Here is a 20,922-nt window from a genome sequence, read left to right as displayed (position 1 = left end):
GCATTAGTCTGTAACTCTGGACTTCATACACAGTGTTAGCAAGTTCTCTTCACAGTGTAGTCAGACAAAACAATCCTTTTCCAGCCCCAGAACTGGACACGATTGCAGCTTCAGGCACAAAAAGTGCAAACAACAGCAAATTGAGGAGAGCAAATCAGGAGGATAGGACTGTATAACCTGAGGCTGTAATTGGACAACTAACCCCAATATTTAAAAGGACCAAACCTTATGAAAGTGTGAAAACTCCTGACCAGTCATCCATTTTTAGTGTAGCCTTGGCTGGGCTCTTGTCCTGCTCAAGGTGAATCCTTTGAAGGCCTTTTAATAAATCCCAGCAAGAGGAAGAAGCAATGAGAAAGCTGACAACTCTTTGTGAGAACAGAGTTGCGGAGCAGTGAAAAACAACTTGTTTTTCCTGAGACGGAGCTCTAGGACTGTGGAAAACAACCTACTTTCCCTGAAAAAGAGCTGTAAGACTGTGATAAACACCAGCCACCTGTATAAACTGTTTTTTCCCTCTTAGATAGAAAAATGAAGACTATCTCTCACAAACAACTTTTCCTGCACATACACACGAGGGGTTTGAGTGACCAATCAATACAGGGTAACAACTTGTTGCTGACCAACTGGGGACAGACAGGGGATGTTCTTAAAAAACCCTACAAAAAGGCCTATAAAAAGACCGTATATAAATAGCACAGGATTGATCCTTTCTTTTTGCACCATAAAATGTGTCCTGCATCCCACTTTATCGGGCGCTGTTGCAGTGCCAGTTCACCCCCTGCATGTTGTCTTTCCCCAAGCTGGATTATTCCCAGGTTATATCCCTCCCCTTTTACCCTTCAATCATTATAATCCCCGTCCTGTATTCCAGTGCCTTCCCTATCCATCCCTGTAAACTCTGGCCCTGTTCTGGACCCTTCCCTGTCAGTCTCCTGTAAACCCCTCCCCTGCAGGTTCTGCCCCTCGGGAATTCTCCTCATGGATGATGCCCCATTGGCCCATGTGACCTGCCCTCTCCACCCCCTTATCCCCATTGGTCCCTGAGATGTATTCCCCTCCTTTTGCTCCTCCCTCCCTGATTCCCTATTGGATCGTGCCCACCCGCAGTTCTAGTGCTGTATAAAATCTCGAGTGCACTGGTGCTTGGAGCTCTTTGGTGCCGGTTGCCTTTGATGAATAAAGCTTCCTCAGAATCTCACACCAAAGGCCTCCCTCTCCTCTTTAGTCTGCTCCTTGACACTGATTCCAGCTGTGGAGCAGGTGGCTCCAAGGTTCAGCTCTCCCTGTTTCAGGGGAAGCTGTTCCCCACTCATGGCACGCGGCGCCCCTGAGCCAACTGCGGACTCCAGCGTGGTGTCAGCCTGGGGCTCCTGCTGGGCTGAGTCTGCCCTCAGGCAGGGCTTAGCTCCCCCACAGCATCTCGGTGTCACCTGTGAGCCCCGTGGAGAAGGCTCCTCTGTGCCCTCTGCTCAGAATTTCACTGCCAGGACAGCAGGAATGCAACCCAAACCTGCCTTCAACCTGCTGGGGTGGGCAACTCCTGCACCAGGGGCTTTCTGGCCATTCTGCTGCTCATGGCCAAGACAATTTCCCTGCCCTTCTGCCAGGGCAATGCCCTGTGCCAGCTCTGCTGTGAGGTTTCCCTGGGGCGGTGCCTTCAGTGGTTCCTTCAGTATTGGAACTGGAGTCAGCGAACATGACTGAGCCCTGGTGAGCTCTCAGGATGGCCGGGGACAACTGATCCACCTGGCCCGCCCCAAAATTCACCCAAGTCCTGCTGGAGCCGATGGACCCAGTGGCCAAGAATGACCCAAGAGCCAGGTAGAACCACTTGCCCTTTCCCAGGACACGGTGGTGGCTCTACCCCACTGTGCCCAGTCATTACAGGTGACAGTGTAGGGCCCCTCATCCAGGAAACCCCACAGCCCTGCAGGGTCCTGTAGACAGGTAGACCCAGCAGCCTCATGCCACCAGGGTACCAAATTTCAAGACCAATAAATAATTTCAACATACTTTTGACATAGGAAGATTTTTTTTTTTGGCATTTAAATTCTTTTGAGCAAATTAAGAATTTTGGGGGTGTTATATTGTAGTTGCAGGGATGCCCAACGAAGGCAGCAATGTTTCATTTGACTCCATGTTCTCAGAAGGCTAATTTATTACTTTACAATACTATATTTTATTAAAGAATACTATATTATACTATACTATACTGTACTATACTATACTATACTATACTATACTATACTATACTAAAGAATGCAGAAAGGATACTTAGTGAATGTTCAAAAGATAATAATGAAAACTCCTGACTTTCCAGAGTCTCGACACAGCTTGGCCATAATTGGCCAATGAGTCAAAATAACTCACACCAGAATCCAATCAAACAAATCACCTGTGGGTAAACAATCTCCAAACACATTTTGCACATGAGCACAACACAGGAGAAGCAAATGAGATAAGATTTGTTTTCCTTTTTCTCTGAGGTGTCTCAGCTTCCCAGGAGAAAAATCTTGGGCAAAGGGATTTTTTCAGAGAATGTGAATGCCACAGTGTTAGAGATGAGTAATGAGATGTTTGGCTCTCCTAATTAAAGGGTGAACATGATAACTATATTAAGAGAAGTTGTACAGATGTACAGTTATGTTACTGCAATGTATCCCCCCCACCCAGCATTGTTATCCCGGGGTGATCTTGGTAGTCCGGGCATTTGGGGAGGGGCAAATTGTTCCTAAGAGGCACGGCTTAGCACCAGCTGCCCTCCAATGCAGTTCCACGAAAGCAGTCTACACCAATGGACAGCGAGGAAGAGTCAACAGACAGCCTTTGGGAGGAGCTAGGGCTGCCTGTTGCAACAGCAAGGATATAAAAGTGAGAGCAGCCATTGTGTGGATGAGCCAGCCACGTGGTTACCAGCAACGAAGTGGGGGAGGCTCCCAGGACAATAATTTTTTCCTTATTTAGTCCTTTTGTTGTAAGTTTGATTAAGTTTTTAATAGACCTTTCAAAATAACGAGAAATAAACGGTGATTTCTCACAGGGAGAAAAAGTTGTAAAAGAAAGTTTCTTTTAAATTACTTCTTTTTCTTTTAAACCCAGGTCATTCCTACCATGCTGACAGTGAACCACCGCCTTTCTCACCACTTGGACACCCACCCCCCCAGTCAACCCACTCCCCCTGGACTCTGCACAGCTCCCAACACACCATTTGTCTGGGGGAAGGCACAGACTGTGTCAAGGCAGCAAAGCCCAGACCTTGCCTGACTTCCCTGGACCACTAGAAAGGAGGAAATCCAGATCCATGGACACACACGGACACAGAGCAAAGCTTTGCTCAAAGGGTTTATTGTTTCTTGATAATTGATTCTTCAAGGGAAATGGCCCAGGGCTCAAAGAGTTCAGGGGTTTCCTCCAGTGATGATCATCTCCTCATGCCACTGGAGAGGAAAAAGGACACTGGTCCTTTCAACCCTAAAAAACAAACCCCAGAATGCAACCTCTGGAGCCCCCTGGGCCATGGCTGGGCTTTGTTTCCAGCCATGTCCCTGCAGGCACGGCTCACCTAGGCATCCAGAGCGGCAGCCAGGCGCTTCTGCCGCAGGAGAGCCCGCAGCTCTTCAGCCACAGGGGGCTGGGGAAAAGGCAGTGTTAGAGACACACTGGGGGCACCGGGCTGCACTGGGAGGCAGGGGAGAGCAGGGGGGCCTTGGGGAAGGGGCTGTGGCAGCAATGGGGTGCAGGAGCTGCTGTGCTGCTGCCCAGAAGCACTGGGCTCCTGGCCAAGAGGCACAGCTGGGGCAGGGGCTGCGTCCTGGCTCATCCAGGGGGTCCTGGAGTGACAGGGATGGAATGTAGCAGGGTGCTGGGCAAAGGCTTCCCTGGGGAGGAGCCCTGGGGCAGGGCATTGTCTGGGCTGTCAGGAGGGGTGCACTGGGCTGTGCTGGGACACACTGGCATGGCCTGGGCTGTGGTGGCCATGCAAGGGGAGGGTCTGGCACCGGCAGAACTCGTGGTACCCACCAGAGGCGTCTCCAGGACCGCGACATTGTCTAAATCCAACTGCAGAGAGAGCTGGAGACCTCGCTGGTCACTGGGATGTCCCCGGTGCCAGCAAGGGATGGGGGAACACCACTGCCCCCCAGTTTCATAAGGGGATGCCCTCCAATGCCTGCAGCCCACTCACCTCCTGGAGATCATCTTGGGTTCCTTCCAGGAGTGCCTGGAAAGGAGAACAAAGGCTGGGTCCGGACTGGACCTTGTGGGGCTGGGGTGACACACGGGTGCAGGGAGCAGGGTGCAGGCAGAGGGATGGGAATTCAGAGCCTCCAAGGAGATCTGTTTGAGGTGGGGGGAGACCCAAAAACACTGATCTCGGGTCAATTGAGAGTCCAGGGGACAGGGCTGGGGGTGTGGAAGGAGCAGGGTGTGAGGTACAGGGGAGGAGAAAGGAATTGAGGTGTAGGGACATGGGAGTGCAAAGGAGGGGCTTGGTGGGGACAGAAGAATGAGGACAGGTGGGGACAAAACCAACAGGATAGGGAGATGGTGTGGGAGTGGGGGGTGAGTCAGGGAATTGTACAGGGGGACCCCTCTGCAGTGGCCAGGAAGAAAGGCAAAGGATTGAGGGGGGAAAGGAAAGGCCTCAGTAATGTCAGGAATGGTCAGTGGGAGGACACCTGGGGACCCTGAATGGGACACAGAGCAGGGACCAGAAGTGTGGGATGGGAGGCCAGAAAGGGCAGGATGTGGGGACAGCATTTGGCTGGTGCCTCACCTTGGCCTGTGCTGGGGGGCACAGCAGGATGGAGAAGAGCAGGGCCACACTGAGCACAGCCACCTTCATCTTCCTCTCGCTCTGGGCAGCTCTGCCTGAGGCTGCAGCAGGTGAGGAGCACCTTTATCCTTGCTGGGACCCCTCCCTGCATCCTCCCTGCCAGCCCCCAGGCCAAAGCCCGGCTTGGCACAGCCCCCAGCCCTGGCCACAAGCCCAGCCCTGGCACACAGTCCATCCCACCCCACCTGTGGCACGGATCCAGCCCCCTTGCCCGGCATCCCTCCAGCTTTCTGCACGGGGCAGCTGCCCCTGGAAGGGCTCAGGCACCTGGGGGGCCAAGGGGGGCAGGCAGGGAGCCAAAGGCACCTGAGGACCCTGTGGGGACAGCCCCCAGTCCAACACAATCCATCCTCCAGCAGCCCTCAGTGCCAGATCCCCCATCTCCTGCTGCCCCTCCCCTCCCAGAGCTTTCCGTGTGGGACACCCCAGAGCTGAGCCTGGCCCCAAACCCAGCATGTGGGAGAACAAGGGGAACAAGTGACATGTGATCAGGTGGCTGATTGGCAACTCAGGCACTGCAGACACTGGGGAGCACTGGGCAATGCTGATCACTGCAGACAAGGCTGAGGGCTGGGGAATGGCTCAGCAGTGACAATTCCCACATCCACACAATCCGATACCCCTTTCCCCGAAGATGCCGAACCCGACCAAGCTCCATGCCCAGAGCATTGTCCAGAGGGGAATATGCCCTGCCCTGCCCCTCATCCTGTCACACCTGCAGCCACGGAGCCCTCCGAGAGCACCTGGGTCATGGCCCTGGCTCTGGGCTCAGGGCAGCACTGGCCCTGAGCAGGATGTGCCCATCCCAGGCACATGGGGAAGTGGGCACCTGTCCCCAGGCAGCCACTCAGAGCTAATTGGGGTAACAGAGGTGCCCTGTGAGGAGGAGGGGTGTTGGTGCCCTGCCAGCATCTCTGACAAGCCCTGTTTACCCAGGGCCTGAGGCACCAGGAGGACATTCAGACATCTTGGGCTTCCAGGAAGGAAAATCTACGGTGAAGTGGTTCCCAAGAGCTGTCTATGGCTGTGATTCCTGTTTGACATTCCAGGACATTAGTGAAGACTTCTGCACATCTCTTTCCCCAGGGACAATGTGGATCCATCAGGGAAGTGTTATGACCCAGCTGGGAAAACATTTCAGGCCACTGCCTTGACTATATTTGCTCTGGAACTCACCCAAGGAGGAAGATTTTCCTTGGGAGTTTTGCTGCTTTGTGCCCTTGGAGGAGACATCAGAGTGTCCTCCTGGGGGATTCTTTGTCCGGATGGACAAGAGTTGTGACATCATTGGTGGGCTGAGGTCACCTTGGAGAGAAATTGAGGAAGTGTCTGCAGGACCCTAAATAGTGAATGAATGGATGAAGGAGGTTCTCACTGTCCTGACCCACTATCCATCAAAACCACAGCCAAGGGAAGAGGCCTGGTGGAATCAGGGGGAAGCAGACCCTGTTGAGCCTGGCGCACACTGGGCAGTGTGGGGTGATCCCCTGCTGGTGTCCCAGCTGTCAGTGCAATACCACTGCTCTGATGGACTGGGCCCTTCAGAAACAAAAGAAGTGATCAAGCTCAGGGGAGGAGGGGATCTGGTCGCACTTCTCTTCTCTGGGAGTTTCTCTCCGAGGGGGGACATTCCATGAGAATGGGGATGTGGTAAAGGACAGGGTGAGGGCAGCTGCTCCCTCTCTCTCTGGGCTGCAGAGGAGGACGCTGGGAGCTGCTGCTTGGGAAAAGGAATTGGTTGCTGTGGGTGGCCAGAGCAGCTTCCCCAGGCAGGTGCTGTCAGGTGCCTGCAGCACCAAAAGCGTCTCCACTTGGGGCTGCCTTGACAACTCCCTCAGCCCAGCAGACCCTGAGCCTGGATGGTGCAATCAAAGCCTCAGCAGAGGGACGAGAAGACTCCTCACACAGCAGATCCAGCCGGGTTTATTAAGGGAAAATCCAAGGGTCAGGGTGAAGTGAGGGTGCAGAGGGAAACAGGAGCAAGCAGGAACACAACCTCTGCTGAAGGGAACCAGAGGCGAAGAGCCAGGAGCAGGGCTGGGGCCAGGGTACATAACTGGAGGAAGGCAGGAGGGGTCAGGGTACAAGTGATCCAATGGAGAAGGGAGCCAGGGCTGGAGATAAGGTGGGGTGACACGGGATGCACCAATGGGGGAGCAGCAATTTTTTTCGAAAAAGAAGACAAAACGCAGCAATTTCCTGGTGCCAAGACTGTCACCACCCAGACCTGGTATTTGATGGCACTGCCCATGCCCAGATCTGGATATTACCCTGTGCCACCACAGCCCAAATGCAGCAATCTGCTGGCAAAGAAAGCCAAACCAGGTAAATACCTGGTGCCTACACCAGCCCAATCTTATGTTTACTGACACCGCCAGTGCCCAGATCTGGAATTTTTCAGATGCCTGCACAGCATAATTCTAGCAGTTTGCTGGCACACAGAGTTAACATTTGGCAATTTCCAAGTGGCAGAACATTCCCTGCCAAGATCTGGTGTGCGCTGGTGTTGAAGATTGCAATGCAAGGTGTTTTTAATTACCATCTGTATGGCAGACTATCTTTTGTCAAGTGGGCAGTTTGCTTTATCTCTCTCTTTGAGTGACCACATTCACACCTCCCTCGGGAGGGGACATCTGCTGATAACAGACTATTGAATGTCACTGCATGACTGATAAGAACTATAACATCCCATTGTGAGATGCTCCGCCCAGAGGGGGGAGCCAAGAATTGCTACCCAGATATACTCCAGAGGTTTTTGAGATACCAGTGATAGTGGAACCCTGGAAAAAGTTAAAGATAGAATCTAAAATGTTAGGCTTTGTGCTTTCCCAGATCAACTGCACCTGCGTAAGCAGTATGATAAATTATATAATTGTTAGATGTGATGATTGTTTAATAATTAAATGTATTTATTATATAACCATAAGAAGAATAGTGAGAAAGTATGTTGGAAACTCAGAGAGGGGCTAAATTTATGTATACAATAGAACAGTATAAGTTTAATAATTAACATGAAAGTAACGATAGAGTATAAAACATGATCATTTTGGATGTATGGTCGGAGTCAGATTTGGGTTGAATATATCCCGAGTCCCGGAGCTCTTAATATAAAGCACCGCATATAATCCCCCTCGATTATGTGTTTTTGAACGCTAACACCAGCATGGCTTTCTCCATGGAATTCCCCAGAGGAACACCAGCTGTCTCTTCTCCCACTGGATCTTCAGAGGAAGAATACATCCTTCTCTACAGATACCCCCCGCTCCAGCAGAACCACATCTGATGCTTCAGGAGGGCTGCAGCCACATTTCCAATTGGACTGCCACCAACACCCTGACCCACAGGGTGTCAGGTTGGGTTCTGTTGTTCTAGTGTACTGCATTGTTTATTTTATCCTTTTTTTTTTTTTCCCTGTTAAAGAACTGTTATTTCCTGCTCCCATATTTTTGCATGAGAGACCCTTATTTAAAATTTATAGCAATGCCGAGGTGTGGGGAGGGTTTACATTCTCCATTTCAGGGGAGGTTCCTGCCTTCCTTAGCAGACTCCTGTCTTTCCAAACCAAGACAGATTTTGGCGCCTAACATGCAGCTAGAGGGCACAGAAACAAAAAGGGAAAACCAGTTCTTGAATAATCTAATTTTTTGTATGTGTGCCACTATAGAAACCTCATTAAGCGACACCATGTGGTCCAGCTTGCCCTGGTTTGGGTGGCACGTGATCGTGGCTGTATTTCTCCCATTTGTAGGCCCTTATCAAAGCATGGGTCCTATAACCAAGGGTACTGTGGCTGTTATCCAGTATGTTTTATGGGTGAATAAGGTGAGGAATTCATGGATTTTTAACTTCCTCTGGAAAGCAGGCACACAGATTCACAGCTATCACACACTATGTTTTTGAGATTACTTTAATAATGGCACTTGCTGTAAGGAAATGACACCAGGTGAAATCTTCTCCCAACCCTTTAGCCATCTCTTTGGGTCCGCTCCGCCAGTTTTTGAAGGTTTCAGTTCCACTCTAAATATTAATGATATCATATAGTGGCTGGTGTTGCTGATAGGCCTGCTCTATTTAGCATTTAGAGAGAAGGGGTGATAAACCTGGATAACCACCCTGACACCTACCCCAGAATGTAATACGCCACCAGAGTCTGGGGATGCTGCTGTCCCAGAGCCTGACCCTAGCCCACATCCCACCCCAGATGTGAACTACCCAGATTGGGTGGGGCGTCTGGTGAAGGAGATACGTGAGATGGGCTGGATGCTGAAGGAATACACCTCCCTAGCTGGTGAGAAGCCCTCCCTCTGCCATGAAGAGAGAAAGTGTAATAGTGCAGCAGCGGAACCCACAGATGTTACAACTGTCCAGGTTCCAGCTGAATAGCAAAGGCAGACACAGCCAGCAGCAGTTGCCCCTGTAGAAACAAGGAGATCTAAGATGAAAGCAGAGCACCCAGATAGGGGAGGGCCCTCACAACCTACAGGGGAGCCAGAGGTTGCGATCGTCACCGAGTCCGTGATGTACAAAAGTCTCTGTAATCTGCGCAAAGACATTGTACGATGGGGACATGAGGCTTATACAACCTGGCTACTTCGCATCTGAGATCTTATGAGTACAAGCGTCCAGCTGGATGGTGGTGAGGCAAGGAATTTGGGACCCTTGACCCACGACTCAGGGATCAGTCAGATTTTTGTAAAGGAGCCAGGGTCTCTTTCCCTCTGGGAGCGGCTTTTAATGAGTGTCAGAGAGAGGTTTGTCCACAGAGAGAGAATGCAGGACCAGCACCATAGAATGTGCTGGAAGACCCTTGAGGAAGGGATCCAACAGCTGAGAGAAGTGGCAGAATTAGAGGTACTCTTTGGGAGGGATGGACAGCATGATAATGACCCTGACGAAGTCGGGTGCACAGGGCAAATGTTGTGGAGCCTGGCAAATCTGGGGCCATACCAATACACCACCTTTATTGCAACAATTAATGCTGATAACAACCAAGAGGCAGTGGGTTCTGTAGCCAACAAGCTTAAGAATTATGAAAGTATGATCAGTGGACTGATGCAGGCTCATGTCTCTGCTGGGATTAAGGACCTCAAAGAGGAGATGAGGGACGTGGTGAGGGGAGAGGTGAGGAGGAACAGTTCCCACATTGCAGCACTCTGAGTCACAGGCCCCAGAGTCAGAGCCCAACATTCCCCAGCTAGAGAGAGGGGGGGTACACCCCACGGGCTGACCTTTGTTTTTTCTGCGTGACCATGGGGAAGACATGGGAAGGTGAGATGGAAAACCCACTTCTGTCCTGGCAGCACGAGTGCGTCAGCTCAAGGAGGGAAACACAAATCAAGGGAAGTCCAGTAAAGTGAAGGTAGCCTCAGCCTCCCATGACCGAGCTGCTGTGTATGATCTGTCAGATCCCCTGGAAGGTACCTCTACCATGAATACCCAGGGTTAGAGGGGCCCTGCCTCCAGCCAGGGAGAGGCACAGGAAAACCGGATTTTCTGGACGGTGTGGATCCGATGGCCTGGCACATCAGAACCACAAAAGTAAGATGCTTTAGTTGATACTGGTGTACCCTAATACCATCGGGACATGTGGGGGCAGAACCTGTTTCCATTGCCAGGGTGACGGGGGGAACACAGCAATTGACCCTGTTAGAAGCCGAGGTGAGCCTGACTGGGAAAGAGTGGAAAAAACATCCGATTGTGACTGGCCCAGAGGCCCCGTGTATTGTGGGCATAGATTTCCTCCTGAACGGCTATTACAAAGACCCAAAGGGACTCAGATGGGCTTCTGGCATAGCTGCTGTGGAGGCAGAAAACATCAAGCAGTTGAACACATTGCCTGGACTATCAGAAAACCCGTCTGCAGTAGGACTCCTGCAGGTGGAAGAGCAAAGACCACCAATTGCCACCTCAACAGTGCACCGCCGGCAGTATCAAATGAATCAAGATGCCATGATCCCCATCCACAAAATGATCTGTGAGCTGGAGAGCCAAGAGCTGGTCCGCAAGACCCACTCACCCTTCAACAGCCTCACTTGGCCTGTGCGTAAATCTGAAGGAGAATGGAGATTGACTGTGGACTGTCGTGCATTGAATGAAGTGACTCCACCACTGAGCGCTGCTGTGCCGGACATGCTGGAACTCCAGTACGAGCTGGAGTCCAAGGCAGCAAAGTGCTTTGCCACCACTGACATTGCTAACATATTTTTCTCCATTCCTTTGGCAGCAGAATGCAGGCCTCAGTTTACTTTCACCTGGAGGGGAGTGCAGTATACCTGGAACCGACTGCCCCAGGGGTGGAAGCACAGCCCCACCATCTGCCATGGACTGATCCAGGCTGCACTGGAAAAGGGTGAGGCTCCAGAGTACCTGCAGTACATTGATGACATCATTGTGTGGGGGAACACAGCAATGGAAGTATTTGAGAAAGGAGAGAGGATCATCAGGATTCTGCTAGAAGCCAGCTTTGCTATCAAGAAGAGCAAAGTCAAGGGACATGCCTGAGAGATCCAGTGTATGGGAGTGAAGTGGCAAGACGGACGGCGTCAGATTCCCACTGAGGTCATCAACAAAATCACCACGATGTCTCCACACCTAGCAAGAAGGAAATGAAGCTTTCCTGGGTGCCATAGGTTTTGGAGAATGCACATTCCCGAATAAAGTAAGATTGTGAGCCCTCTTTACCTGCAAGAAGAATGAGTTCCACTGGGGTCCTGAACAGCAACAAGCCTTTGCCCAGATCAAGCAGGAGATCGCTCATGTGATTGCCCTTGGCCCAGTCAGGACAGGAGCAGAGGTGAAGAATGTGCTCTACTCTGCAGCCGGGAATCATGGCTTGTCCTGGAGCCTTTGGCAGAAGGTGCCTGAGGAGACTCGAGGCCGACCACTGGGATTTTGGAGTCAAAGCTACAGAGGCTCTGAAGCCAACTACACTCCCACAGAGAAGGAAATCTTGGAGTGCAGGCTGTCCCAGAGGTGATTGGTACAGAAGCGCAACTTTCCCTGGCACCCCGACTACCGGTGCTGGGGTACCACTGATGCTACATGGTGTAAATGGATTGCTCTTGTTACACAGCGCGCCCCTATTGGAAACCTGAATCGCCCTGGGATTTTGGAGATAATTAGAAACTGGCCGGAAGGTGAGAACTTTGGTCTCGCTAATGAAGAGGAACAAGAACCAGTGACACGGGCTGAAGAGGCTCCTCCATACAACCAACTGCCCCCAGAGGAAACACACTACGCTCTTTTCACTGACGGTTCCTGTCGCATAGTAGGGATGAACCGGAAGTGGAAAGTAGCCATATGGAGCCCCACACGACACGCTGCACAAGCTACTGAAGGAGAAGGTGGATCAAGCCAACTTGCTGAACTCAAAACTGTTCAACTGGCCCTGGACATTGCTGAGAGAGGGAAATGGCCAAAGCTCTACCTCTACACAGGTTCATGGATGGTAGCCAATGCTCTGTGGGGATGGCTGGAGAGGTAGAAAGAGTCCAACTGGCAGTGTAGAGGAAAACCAATTTGGGTTGCTGATGAGTGGAAAGACATTGCTACCAGGGTAGGGAGGCTACCTGTGAAGGTCCGCCATGTAGATGCCCATGTCCCCAAGAGCAGAGCTAATGAGGAACACCAAAACAATGAGCAAGTAGACCAAGCTGCAAAGATAGAGGTGTCGAAGATAGACTTAGATTGGCAATGTAAGAGGGAGTTATTCCTAGCTCGATGGGCCCGTAATGCCTCAGGCCATCAGGGCAGAGATGCCACCTATAAGTCGGCGCGAGACCGAGGCGTGGATTTAAACATGGACAGTATTTCACAGGTTATCCATGATTGTGAGACATGTGCTGCCATCAAGCAGGCCAAGCGAGTGAAGCCCCTGTGGTACGGTGGGCGGTGGTCCAAGTACAAGTATGGGGAGGCCTGTCAGATTGACTACATCACAATGCCCCAGACACGCCAAGGCAAGCGCCATGCGCTGACCATGGCGGAAACTGCCACTGGATGGTTGCAGACCCACCCTGTGCCTCATGCCACTGCCCCTAACACCATCCTGGGCCTGGGAAAGCAGATCCTGTGGAGACGTGGTGTGCGAGGATCGTCGTCCATTTGTCCCAGGTGTCCACAGGATTGGGTTTTTTACCTAGGTACAGGCAGTCATTTGGTGACAGGGGAACTCCCACCAGGCATGTTGAGAGCAGATCCTCTATGCTTCCCATGGCCATGCAAAGATTGTCTGGCTTTAATGACTTTGCCAAAGTGACCCAGATGTTTTGTTTTGGCTGAGGGATAATCCAGCCGGTGGTCACTTGGATACAGATGAGGGCGCTGATAAAGATGATGGCAATGGTGGCACTGTCACTGCTGCGGGGTGCCCTGGAGGGTATCGCAGGAAGAATCATGCTTCTTCTTTCCATAGAAAGGAGAAAGCTAAGGTAGTTTTCACTTGTGGATGGTAAAAGCACACATTAGTTGACTTATTTTAAGACATTCTTAAATATTCTTAAGTTCTCCCTATAGCTCTTACCAACTCCTCCCAGTCACTCCCTTCACTTTCTTAAGGAAAGTTTGAGGGAGGGGAAAAAGGAGTAGTTTCAAGACGGGAAGGAGGGAGGGGTAGGGATAAATGGTCACTGGTAGAGGGATGGAAAAGGGAGGGGTGTGTCTGCATTTGCGATTGACATGTTGCCCGAATGATAAAGGACACAAAACTCGGATAAGTTTTGTGCGGCGCTTTATTGAAGGGCCCGGGGGCCTGCGGACTAGCGTCCCCAAAAACAGAACCCCAAAATTCACACATGGGTGTTTTCCTTTTATACACAAGCAATTCATAACAAAGTCTCCAAGAAACAGTGGCCCTTCGCAAAGTCTCCAAGAAACAGTGGCCCTTCGCCAAACTACGGACCCTTGTAATACATTCCCTAGTTCACGAGCAAAATCATAAATCTTCTACCTGTCCTATTGTATGCTATCCCCAAACCGGTTAGTCTTCTTACTCTCCTACCCTGGCTTAATGTTTATTAGGTTTCTAAAGCTACTTGCCAGGGTTACACAAAACTCAATCACATAATATCAACGGCTACAAAATTATTTTTACAAACCAATTCACACAAAACTCATAACTAAACTATAATAAAACATTTTGCTAAATTTCATTTCTTTTCCAACATTTCCCCCCTTTTGAGCATCCTTCAGTCCTGCTGCAAGGATGCTCAACCAACGGTATTGACAGTAACATCTTCATAGCAAGGTGGGGGATGTTCTTCGTTCTGCCGCCCACGGGTCATCACCTTCAGCAACCGGATAGATCGCTTCCTTTCCTTTTCAATCACACCTAAAAGACATCTCTACTTGTTTAGGAAATGACTGGCAGGACCATGAAACATTCTTGAATGATTCAGGCATTTTGGTTACCGGTATTATTCCCCAGGGAATTGGTTCACCTGCAGCCGTGTTTCCTTGTTGTTTATCTTGATCCCAACCGACTTCTGTCTTGCCTCGGCTTCTTTCAGCCCCCCGTTGCCATATTGCAATAACTTCACTGGCCTCAACTTTCTGGCCTGGTGTAATGGATCCAAGCGTCCATCCCCTGGACCTTCACCGCCGTGTAGGTCGTCATCATCACCTGGTGGGGTCCGCTCCATGATTCCCGTAGCGGATCCGTAATCCACTTCTTGATGTACACTTGGTCCCCAGGCTGGATGTCGTGGACAGAGTTCTCCAGCGTGAGCGGTTTATTCCACTGTAACGTATTTCTTAAAGAATTCAAGATTTTATTAAGTGACATAACATATTCTGCAATTGCCCGATCCCCACTCACATGTACCTCCCCTTTTAATACAGTTGCATGATATGGTTTGCCATATAGTATCTCATATGGACTTACGCCTAGCTTTTCCCTCGGTTTAATTCGAATCCTGAGTAGGGCTAAAGGCAAAGCCTGAGGCCAGTGCAGTTTAGCTTCCTGGCAAATCTTTTTGATTTGTCCTTTCAGAGTTTGATTCATTCTTTCCACCTGCCCACTAGACTGAGGTCTCCAGGGAGTATGCAAATTCCAGGTTATGTCTAACATCCGTGCTAATTCCTGCACTACCCCGGCTATAAAATGTGGACCCCTATCTGACGACAATCCTAAGGGTACTCCAAATCTTGGTATTATTTCTTTTAACAAGGTTTTTACCACCTCCTTAGCCTGATTAGTTCTACACGGAAAAGCTTCTGGCCACCCTGAAAACGTACATACGTACACTAACAAGTATCTGTATCCCTGTGCCCTAGGCAATTCAGAAAAATCAACTTGCCAATAATCTCCTGGTTGTGGCCCAATTTGCAACTTTCCCATTTGTATTTGTCTCCTAACTACTGGATTATTTTTCAAACATACCGGGCACATTGCATTAACTCTTTTTGCCATTGTTAACATCTGATTAGAGATTATCTCATTCTTTAAAAATTTTACCAATGCTTCTGCCCCCCAATGGCATTTATTATGTTCTGATTCCAAAATAAATTTCATTATGCGAGTCGGTACCACTATTTGTCCCATCGGCGTAACATACCACCCGAGCTGATTCCTCTGTGCCCCTAGCAAGTTTATTAGTTTTCCATCTTCTATTGAATATTTGGGCTCCTGATTCAGGTATGGGGTAGCCGGATTTGTTCTTACCGGTACCAATGCCATTTGAGTCCATACTTCCCGTGCCACTTGCCGTGCTGTAGCATCAGCAAATCGATTTCCTCTGTAAACTTCTCCTTCTGCATTCTGATGTCCTCTAACATGCATTACTGCAACTGCTTTGGGACTATGTACCGCATCCAGTAGCTGTAGCACTTCCTCCCGGTGCTTGATGTTGGTTCCCTGTGAATTCAAAAGCCCCCTTTCTTTCCATAACGCCCCATGCACATGAACCACACCAAAGGCATATTTAGAATCTGTCCAGATATTAACCCTTTTGTCCTTGCTCAAGTACAGAGCTCTGGTGAGTCCAATCACCTCTGCCTTCTGGGCCGAAGTTCCAGGTAACAAAGCCTTTGCTTCTATTACCTGATCCGATGTTACCACTGCATACCCAGCATAGCGAGTCCCATTCTCAACAAAACTGGATCCATCAGTGTATAGTTCCCATTCAGGGTCTTCCAATGGTTCATCCTTTAGGTCGGGTCTGCTGGCATACACTTGTTCAATTACCTCCACGCAATCGTGCACCAGTCCCCCAGCCTCCTGGTCACTGCGTAAAAACTCTGCTGGATTAACATGGTTAGTAGTCTTTATTTCAATATCATCCTGTTCTCTCAGGATAGCCTGGTATTGCAACATTCGACTTGATGATAGCCAGTGACCCCCCCTTTTGCTCTAAAACAGCCATGACCATATGGGGAACAAACACTTTCATTTTTGCCCCCAAAGTCAATTTCCGGGCCTCCTGAATAAGGATTATTGTTGCTGCCACGGCTCGTAAACACGAGGGCCACTCGGAACTTACCAAATCCAGTTGTTTAGAGAAGTATCCTACTGGCCTCTTCCATGATCCCACCTTCTGGGTGAGGACCCCCAATGCCAGTTTTTGCCTCTCATTTACATATAACTGGAATTCCTTGGTCAGGTCAGGGAGTCCTAGGGCTGGGGCTTCTTTTAGTGCCTGCTTCAATTCCTGGAAGGCCTTGTTTTGTTGTGTCGTCCATTCCAACCGATGCTACTTCAAGGCCTCATACAGTGGCTTGGCTAGGAGACCAAAGTTCATGATCCACAGTCGACACCATCCCACCATTCCTAGAAAAGATCTCAATTCCTGATGGTTACGAGGCAAAGGAATAGCACATATTGCCTCTATTCGGTTAACTCCCAAACGTCTCTGCCCTTGTGTGATCTCACAGCCGAGATAAATAACACTAATTTTGATCAATTGAGCTTTTTCCTTAGAGACCTTATACCCTGCTTGGCCAAGCATATTAAGTAATTTAATTGTTAATTCCACACACATGTCCCTTTCCTTAGTGGCCAGAAAAATGTCGTCCACGTACTGCAGGACTACATACAAGGATGGAGATATTGTTACCTGGGTTATCTTCCATTCCTCCAGCTCCTTGGCCAGTTGATTTCCAAAAATAGTGGGGCTGAGCTTAAACCCTTGTGGCAGTCTGGTCCACGTAAGCTGCCTCTTTCTCCCAGAATCAGGACTCTCCCACTCGAAGGCAAAATATTTCCTACTCTCTACTGCCACTGGGATGCAGAAGAAAGCATCTTTAAGATCAATCACAGAGAACCATTTAAACTCCTCCGATACAGATGTTAACAATGTATAAGGATTAGCAACAACTGGATGTATGTCCTTTACTATTTCATTAATCGCTCTCAAGTCCTGTACCAAACGATATTTACCATTAGGCTTTTTCACTGGAAAAATTGGAGTATTATACTCCGATTCACATTCCTGTAATATTCCTTGAACCAAAAATTGTTTAATTAACGGGGCTACTCCCCTCCTTGCCTCAAGCTTCAAGGGGTATTGCTTTACCCTCACTGGTCGGGCCCCTTCCTTAAGTTCCACTTTTACTGGCTGGGCAGCTTTAGATTTCCCGGGGACCCCCGACTCCCACACCCAGGGTACTACAGCCTGCTCAATTTCTTCTGGAATAGGAGAGGCATCTACTTCCTTAATCACAAAAATGCCTGCTATTTGTTCCTCAGGTATCTCCAATTTCACCCTTCCCCCTTCAAATATTATTTTCACATTAAGTCGGGACAATAGGTCTCTGCCAAGAAGGGGTGTGGGGCAATTTGGCATATACAAAAATTGATGATCCAATTCCTTCCCCCCGAACCTAAGATTTAAAGGTTGTAAAAATGGTTGTTCCTCTAGCTTCCCTGTTGCCCCCACCACCTGTACAGTTGTGTCACTCAAAGGTCCTAATAATCTATTAAGTACAGAATATGTAGCTCCAGTGTCTACCATAAATTCCTGACCCTTCCCATCTATCTCTAAAACTACCCTCAGGTCTTTGTCTAGTCAGCTTTGATTCTGATAATTTCCCAAAACTAGTGCTTGAGCTGCCTCTGTTGGTCCTCCCGTAAATCCTCCCACATGAGTATTCCCAACTAACCCCAATTGTCGGCAAAATGCACACCGGTTTGGATCCAACCTCCCCGTGTTAGGTGCAAACCCAAATCCTCCCCGACCTCTCATCATCCCCCTCTGTCCACGATTAGCTCCTCCCCGACCTCGTCCCCTAATGAATTTTCCTCCTTAAAAGGTGCATCAAAGATTCCATTATCCCCAATTCCAGTGTACCATTCACTGGCCATCCCACTTCCCCAATCTCATATTCAGGCCACCAACGGTTACAATAATCTATCATTTTGCTCTTATCTAACTCTTGAGAAAAGCCTTCGCCTTTCCACCTTTTCAATATACAACCTAATGGCGTATTTCCAGGTATTTTTCCATTGGCCTGCACCAAAGTTTTAAAAGTTTTAAAAGACATCATATTACAGCCTTTAATTTTTCTTTTCTTTTCTTTTTTTTTTTTTTTTTTTTTCTATTCCACCTTTAATCCCAATAAACCAATATACCTTTTCGCCGTCCTTCCCCAAGAAAAAAAAACAATAGGAGGCGAATTCCGGACCTGCGTACCCTAGACGTCTTACGGCCGGAGCCTAGGCTTTTTCCATTAACCACCAAACCAAATCCAATTATCACCTTTTTCCAATATAAAGCGCCTTCGGGCTTACCTTCTGCAGTCGTCCGACAGGCGCGGGGGGTCGGGCACGACCCGATGACTCCTCCGAGAAGTGCTCGGCGCCGGCTTGGAGTGGATCGAGACGCGAACCGCCCCAGCAACCCTCGGAGTCCTGCCGCGGTCGCCAGAAAACTGTTGCCCGAATGATAAAGGACACAAAACTCGGATAAGTTTTGTGCGGCGCTTTATTGAAGGGCCCGGGGGCCTGCGGACTAGCGTCCCCAAAAACAGAACCCCAAAATTCACACATGGGTGTTTTCCTTTTATACACAAGCAATTCATAACAAAGTCTCCAAGAAACAGTGGCCCTTCGCAAAGTCTCCAAGAAACAGTGGCCCTTCGCCAAACTACGGACCCTTGTAATACATTCCCTAGTTCACGAGCAAAATCATAAATCTTCTACCTGTCCTATTGTATGCTATCCCCAAACCGGTTAGTCTTCTTACTCTCCTACCCTGGCTTAATGTTTATTAGGTTTCTAAAGCTACTTGCCAGGGTTACACAAAACTCAATCACATAATATCAACGGCTACAAAATTATTTTTACAAACCAATTCACACAAAACTCATAACTAAACTATAATAAAACATTTTGCTAAATTTCATTTCTTTTCCAACAGACATGGACGTTATCAGTGGGATATATCTACGTGTGATGAGTGTCCTTGCCACAATGTTTGGATATGTGAATTTCTTTTTTCTTCATCTCCAAGAGAAAGCTGCTTCTGTGGCACGGTGGGAGAGAGAGCTGACTTCCTGTTCATTCGAGGAGTCGTCTTCAGATCTGTGGTCTATGTAGGGACTGATAAATTTTCTAAATAGAAAATAAAGCATATTCTGTCCCCCACATAATGAGAGGGTATGGCCCTTCAAAAATTTTAGATTCATAATTCTGATCAAGTACTGGAGTGTTGTGGTGTGTTGCAATATCCTGTTTTACCTTCTCCCTTCCCCCTCGCCCCTCGCTGAGTGTGCTCTGTCAATCAGGCTAACATACCAGCAAGGCGTCGTGTGATAGGTGTCTCTAGTCCCTTGAGACCCTGCCCCTTCACCTGGTTGGTGGCTCACCTGTCCCCTCCCCTTCCCCTGTCCTGAGCTTAAAATGTTAATGAGACCATGTGGCCTCCATTCTGTTAGCAGCAGTGGCCCAGTGCAGACATCTCTGTACCCATGGAATAAACATCTGGCAACCTTCTAGCAGAATCCACTCCCTTTCTCTCCACCATCGCCAGAAGCTCTCTCCTGAGGTAAACGGAGTCCTGACAAGCCTGGACTTACGTCTTGTGCCCCGCTGCATTCTCCGCCAAGGTATCTCTGGGGTAAAACACCACAGTGCTGCCTTTGGCCCAGCAGCGAGGGTCAGAACTGGCCCAGGCACCATCTAACTGGTTATACTGGGATTCTTATTCCAATATATTGGCGTTCCTGTGGGTGGGCAAAGTGACTCTGCAGCCCGAGAACGGACTCGCAGTTCCTCAGAGAAGTTTCTGCCAGCCGTGCATCCAGCTGAAAGGAGCCTGGCTTCAAGACTCCCAGCTAGAGACTTTGGGAATACTCCCAGAAAAAGTTTCGTGGACTGTTCGGCGCCTTCTGGAAAGCCCAGCTGCATTGTGGTGAGCAGATTTTCCAGAGGAAGAAAAGGGTAGCTTCTCTTGCACCCAGAGAGAGGTCCTTTTCCGGTGGAGACCTGCCTGCCTAGACCCAGCCTACAGCTTCCATTTCACGTGAGTATCTCTGCTTTCAGTAGAGCAGAAGCTCAAAAACAGACTCTGCCACGAGTTCTGTTCCTTTTTGCCTTTGCATTTTTGGCTGCGCAGCCCCACAGACAAGAATTCATAGCGTTCTAGCTTTATTTTCTGCGTGTGTTTCACAGTCTTTTAAAATTCGCGCCGGAGCGGCCCCGGCTCAGTAGCGTGCTCAGACACGTGTTAGGAGATTCTCTTTCTCTTTCTCTTTGCGGGGGAGGGGGGGGCTCTCTTTCCACGTGGCCGGGGGACCTGCGGGGTCGGGAGTGCTCTGCACACGCGGCAGCGGGGGGGGAGCGTCCCGGTTTCGGCTGCCACGTGGAGCGGCTGCTCTGTCTGCTCCGCGGGGGGGCTGCATTCCACGGCAGGGGAGGCTTTGTGTCTGCCTCGGTTCGGCAGGGCGTGCCCTGCTGCTGCTGCCCGGGAATTTTAAAAGCAGTATATACAGCTGCATTGTGAAGCTTTTGTCTGCTCGTTATCGCTTTCTATCTGTGGTTTTTTTTAGAAATTGGTAGCTGATTTTAGCTTTGTTTTTGGTCAGGCGGGATTAAGTACTTTGCTTTTTACATCTAACATGGGTTCCAAACTTAGCATTGTACATAAAGGAGT

Source organism: Zonotrichia albicollis, unplaced genomic scaffold (genome assembly GCF_047830755.1).
Source record: "Zonotrichia albicollis isolate bZonAlb1 unplaced genomic scaffold, bZonAlb1.hap1 Scaffold_254, whole genome shotgun sequence".
Classification (NCBI taxonomy): Eukaryota; Metazoa; Chordata; class Aves; order Passeriformes; family Passerellidae; genus Zonotrichia; species Zonotrichia albicollis.
This window is presented reverse-complemented; position numbering follows the sequence as displayed.